This window comes from Saccopteryx leptura, chromosome 6 (genome assembly GCF_036850995.1).
Source record: "Saccopteryx leptura isolate mSacLep1 chromosome 6, mSacLep1_pri_phased_curated, whole genome shotgun sequence".
Lineage (NCBI taxonomy): Eukaryota > Metazoa > Chordata > Mammalia > Chiroptera > Emballonuridae > Saccopteryx > Saccopteryx leptura.
Window position 1 is genome coordinate 132,028,958 of NC_089508.1, and position 6,546 is coordinate 132,035,503.

The 6,546-nt window shown below is 38.6% G+C and overlaps 1 pseudogene; it reads left to right on the forward strand.

The window, feature by feature from the left end:
* Nucleotides 1-4,965: 4,965 nt before the first annotated feature.
* On the forward strand, nt 4,966-5,078 carry LOC136377697 (U2 spliceosomal RNA; annotated as a pseudogene).
* Nucleotides 5,079-6,546: the final 1,468 nt, after the last annotated feature.

The window sequence follows — 6,546 nt, forward strand, 5'->3', positions numbered from 1 at the left end:
AAGAAGTTTTTGCTCAGCAAGAGAAACTGATAACAAAATAAACAGACAGCCAACTAAATGGGAAATGATATTTTCAAACAACTGCTCAGATAAGGGCCCAATATGTAAAATATACAAAGAAGTCATAAAACTCAACAACAAACAAATAAATAATCCAATAAAAAAATGGGAAGAGGACATGAACAGACAGTTCTCCCAGGAAGAAATACAAATGGCCAACAGATATATGAAAAGATGCTCATCTTTGTTAGTTATTAGAGAAATGCAAATCAAAACTGCAATGAGATACCACTTCACACCTGTTAGATTAACTATTATTAACAAGACATGTAATAGCAAATGTTGGAGAGGCTGTGGAGAAAAAGGAACCCTCATACACTGTTGGTGGGAATGTAAAGTAGTACAACCATTATGGAAGAAAGTATGGTGGTTCCTCAAAAAACTGAAAATAGAACTACCTTATGACCCAGCAATCCCTCTACTGGGTATATACCCCCAAAACTCAGAAACATTGATATGTAAAGACACATGCAGCCCCATGTTCATTGCAGCATTGTTCACAGTGGCCAGGACATGGATACAACCTAAAAGCCCATCAATAGATGACTGGATAAAGAAGATGTGGCACATATACACTATGGAATACTACTCAGCCATAAGAAATGATGACATCGGATCATTTACAGCAAAATGTTGGGATCTTGATAACATTATACGAAGTGAAATAAGTAAATCAGAAAAAAACAGGAACTGCATTATTCCATACGTAGGTGGGACATAAAAGTGAAACTAAGAGACATTGATAAGAGTGTGGTGGTTACGGGGGGAGGGGGGGAGAGGGAGAGGGAAAGGGGGAGGGGCACAAAGAAAACTAGATAGAAGGTGACAGAGGACAATCTGATTTTGGGTGATGGGTATGCAACATAATTGAACAACAAGATAACCTGGACATGTTATCTTTGAATATATATATCCTGATTTATTGATGTCACCCCATTAAAAAAATAAAATTATTAAAAAAGAAAAACAGCCTGACCTGTGGTGGCGCAGTGGATAAAGCGTCGACCTGGAAATGCTGAGGTCACCGGTTCGAAACCCTGGGCTTGCCTGGTCAAGGCACATATGGGAGTTAAAGCTTCCAGCTCCTCCCCCCTTCTCTCTCTCTGTCTCTCCTCTCTCTCTCTCTCTCTCTCTGTCTCTCCCTCTCCTTTCTAAAATGAATAAATAAAAAATAAAAAAAAATTTTAAAAAAAAAAAAGAAAAGAAAAACAAAGCCCAGGATAAATTCCAAACAGATAAGAGGACTAAAAGTAAAAAATAAAACCATGTAACTGTTAGAAACAAACCATGGTGAATATCAAGCATGACTAGAAAAAGTGAGAACTTTCCTTACAATGACTCAAAATCCAGAAGCAATTAAAGAAAAATACCATAAATTGGAATACAAGAAAGTCAAAATTCTGCATGACCAAAAAATAAATAAATAAATAGCTCCTCGCACTAAGTAACCAATGACAATATGTAGCAGGAAAAGAAAGACCATATTATAACAATCTAGAAACCTAATAAATGTGCAAGAAATAGTACAGCCACAAGACTTAACTAAAGCAATGATTTCCAACCACACGTCCATGAACTGGTGCTGGTCCATTAGAAATTTCATGCCGGTCTGCATAAAAGTTAACCACCCTGATGTTGTATGAAGATTATAGACCCAATGATCTTAGTTGAATTAACTATGCTCACAGTGATTGCAACTTATCAGCCTGTACCACGGATGAAAATACTATTGAAGTTGTCTTAGATATTTTTGGAACTTGTAGGCTCATTCAGACAACCTTATGCACTATGCAGAACATTTATAAATCATGTGCAATAGACAAAAAGCTTTTGGACAAACTTATTTAATATTCAATGCATTGTACATGTGGAGTTTGGAAACCAAGCACCAAGTTGTACCATGTTGCGCTATTATGTGCGGTAAGATAAAACTTTATTCATTGCATGTTCCTGTTTCTGGTCAGCTAGGTCACCAGTCCCCAAGTGTAAAAAGCTTGAAAATCATTGAATTAAAGGATAATTTAAAAATAACCTAACTGAAGAGAGAAACCATTTTTGGAATGGGAAGATTTATTATAATACTGTCAGTTCTTTCTCAAATAGTTTATAAATTCAATAAAATCAGAATTCTAATAAGATTTTTCAAGGAATTTCTTAAGACAATTTTAAAATGCATATGAAAATGTAAATATAAAAATGATACAGCCACTTTGAAAGAAAATTCAGCACATTCTTACAAAACTAAACATACTCTCACCAAACATTCCAGCAACGTGCTCCTTCCTCGGTATTTATCCAGAGGAGTTGAAAACTTACATCCATATAAAAACCTACACACACGTTTATAGCAGCTTTATTCATAGCTACCAAAACTTGGAAGCAATCAAGATGTTCTTCAATAGGTGAATGAATAAACTTGGACACATTCAGACAATGGAATATTATTCGGTGCAAAGAAAATAAATAAATTAGCCTGACCAGGCAGTGGCACAGTGGATAGAGCATCAGCCTGGGATGCTGAGGTCACAGGTTCAAAACCCCAAGATCACCAGTTTGGGCACCAGCTCACCAGCTTGAGCACAGGGTCACCAGCTTGAGCGTGGGATCATAGACATGACCCATCATCACTGGCTTGAGCCCAGGGTCGCTGGATTGAGCCCAAAGTCACTGGCCTGAGCAAGGGGTCACTGGCTCAGCTGGAGCCCACTGGTCAAGGCACATATGAGAAGGCAATCGATGAACAACTAAGTTGCTGCAAGTATGAGTTGATGCTTCTCATCTCTGTCCCTTCCTGTCTGTCTGTCTGTCTCTCTCTCACACACACATTAAAAAAATGAGTTATCAAGCCATGAAAAGACATAGAGGAAACAAATGCAAATTACTAAGTGGCAAAAAAGGCTACATACTATATCATTTTAACTATATGACATTCTGGAAAAGACAAAAGTACAGAGACAGTAAAAAGATCAGTGGTTGTCAGGGACTATGGGATCCGGGGGATGAATAGGCAGAGCACAGAGGATTTTTAGGGCAGTGAAACTACCCTGTAGGATACTACAATGGTAGGTACATGTCATTACATTTGTCCAAACCCATCAACCATATAACACCAAGAGTGAACCTAATATATAGACTTTGGATGATGATGACGTGTCAATGTAGGTTCATCAATTGTAACAAATGTCCCACTCTGGTGAGAGACACTGATAATGGGGAAAGCTGTGCGGGGTGGTGGGGGGCAGGGAGTACATGGAAAACCTCTGCATCTTCCTCTCATTTTTGCTGTGAACCTAAAACTGTTTTAAAAATACTGTCTTAAGAAATATTTTTTAAAAATTTTCTTTTTAACGAGAAAGACAGAGAGAGGGACTGAAAGACAGGAAGGAAGAGAGATGAGAAGCATCAATTCTTCATTGCAGCACCTTAGTTGTTCATTGATTGCTTTCTCATCTGTGCCTTGACGGGGGGCTCCAGGGGAGCCAGTGATCCCTTGCTCAAGCCAGCGACCTTGGGTTTCAAGCCAGTGACCATGGGGTCATGTCTATGATCCCACGCTCAAGCCAGCAACACGGCATTCAAACTTGTGAGACCATGCTCAAGCCAGATAAGCCCGCGCTCAAGCCACCAACATTGGGGTTTGGAACCTGGGTCCTCTGCATCCCAGGCTGACACTCTATCTACTGCACCAACACCTGGTCAAGCTAAAAATATTTTAAGTGTATATATTCAACAGTACTAAAAACAAGCTTGCAAAATAAAAGAGGAGCTTGCCCTACCAAATATTTAAACATACACAACCAAGGAATTGACACTGTTTGTACCAGAGTAAGGACAGAGCAAAAAATGCAAGTGAGAGCTCAGAAACGGATCCATGTGTACACAGAAGCATTTCAACTCAGTGGGAGAAAATTGACCTTTTAGTAATAGTATTGAGTCAACTTAGTCTCCATTTGGGGAAAAAATAAAATATGTTCCTACATGTTATTCTCAAAAATAAATTCCAGAGAGATGAGAGATCTAAACATTCCAAAAAATGTCAAACTTTGGGAAGAAAATGTAAGAAAGTCTTCTTAAATCACAGCCAGATATAAACATAAATAAAAATGAAAAATTTGACTAAATAAAAATGGAAAAGTGTGAAGTCAAAAGCAAAATAAACATGAAAAGCCATGCCGACATAGTAGAGAGTACATTTATCACATTCCTAACAAAGTATCCAGCCTTAAAGATCTCCTAGGAAAAAAATAACCCAATGGAATACTTGGATAATCAAGTAATTCATTAAAGAGAAAAACCACACAGACAATAACATAAAAATATGTTATCTGTCCCTTGCCTCTTCCAGCTTCTGGTGGCTACTGACATTCCTTGGCTTGTGGCTACATCACTCCAATCTCTGCCTCTCTTGTCCCATCGCCTTCTCTCCTTCTGTGTGATATCTCCCTCTGTCTTCTTCCCATAAGGACACTTGTGGTTGCATTTAGGTACACTCAGGTACCATGATACCTCCCCCGCCTCAAGATCCTTAATTTAATCACATTATTTGCCATAGTATGTGCTAGTCATCCTTTTGTCATATAAAGTAATATTGACAGTTTCCAAAACTTAGCATGTGATTACCTTTGTGGGAGGGAGTGGGCATTATTCAACCTACTATAGTCTAGTTGATTCCAGGTTCCTTGTTGTGGAATGGAGTTCATAACTATCCAATAGGGTTGTTGTGATCATTGAATGAGTTAACACATGTAAGGCACTTAGAACAGTGTCTGGCACATAGTAACTAACTGCTTAAGAAATAGTACCTGCCACTGCTAGTAGCGATAGTGCAGTGCTGAAGGGTTAAGCAAGACACAAAAAGTCCAAACAAATATAAGGATAAAAGATTGCTTTTAAAAATTCAACTCCATTGCTTCTTGGCCTTTTGGCTAGGATCAAGTGTAGTATCTGTTCTTATCAGTTTAATATCTGATACATCCTCTATCCAAGGACAATATAAAAATTCAACTCCATTAACATTTAAATTATCTATATAATAACTCTATATATCGTAAAGATACACTTCACACTGGAAGAAGATATTGTCAATGCATGAATGAAAGATTAGAACCTATAATTATAAAGAATTCCTATAAATCACTAAGAAAAAGATAACCCTATATAAAAAAAATAGGCAACAGATTTCAATAGGCGATTCACAGAAAGGACACATAAATGGCTCATAAATATGAGGTGATGTTTAACCTAACTAGTAATCAAAAAGATGTATTTAAACTACAGAGAGATATCATTTCACTTCTATTAGGTGGGTAGATATGAGAAGTCTAACAATGCACCAATTAATGGCAAAGATAAGAGCAATGGGGAGAGTGTAGAAGGTAACGACTGATTTGCAGTTCAATCTAAGCAATGTTTAAATCACATTTCATCAATCTAAGAGCACAGATTACAAGATGCATCATTATTTTATGGACCAATAATAGAATAACACTGTGAAATCATTGTAAAACATCAAGAATTTCAGAGATGTTAAAATGAGAAAAAAGGTACATCTCCGACTATGAAATACAGTAACATTAATAGAAGAAAACATTGGAAAAAACCTAAATGTTTATTCATCACAGAAATGGCTCCATAAAGTGCACCATACATTTTACCATGAAATTCTTATAGCAGTTAAAAGGAATAGATCACCAAAAAAAAGAAAAAAAGGCCCTGGCCGATTGGCTCAGTGGTAGAGTGTCGGCCTGGCGTGCAGAAGTCCCAGGTTTGATTCCAGGCCAGGGTACACAGGAGAAGCGCCCATCTGCTTCTCCACCCCTCCCCCTCTCCTTCCTCTCTGTCTCTCTCTTCCCCTCCAGCAGTGAGGCTCCATTGGAGCAAAGATGGCCCAGGCACTGGGGATGGCTCCTTGGCCTCTGCCCCAGGCGCTAGAGTGGCTCTGGTCGCAACAGAGCGACCCCTCAGAGGGGTAGAGCATCGCCCCCTGGTGGGCAGAGCGTGGCCCCTGGTGGGTGTGCCGGGTGGATCCCAGTCGGGCGCATGCGGGAGTCTGTCTGACTGTCTCTTCCCGTTTCCAGCTTCAGAAAAATACAAAAACAAAAAAAAATAGAAAAAAAATAAAAAAAAGAAAAAGAAAAAGAAAAAAAAAGATATTACTGGACGAAAATCGCAAAATGCAGAATCATATTCAACAGTATAACATTTATGTTCTCTCTTTCTCACACACATACACACACACACACACACACACACACAAGAAGTTGCACCAAACTTGTAAAAATTACTTTTTGTGGTGAATGGAATGCATCAATGCCTCCATTTTCCAGTTTTCCCTGACTCAACATCCCCCTGTGACACCTGTGAATACTGACTCCTGGCTGAACTGTGTGATTCACTTCAGCCAACAGGGCGGTAGAAAACTTGACACAAGGGAAAGCCTGTAAAAGCACTTAACATGTTGCCTTGAAGATCCTTGCAACTAAACAG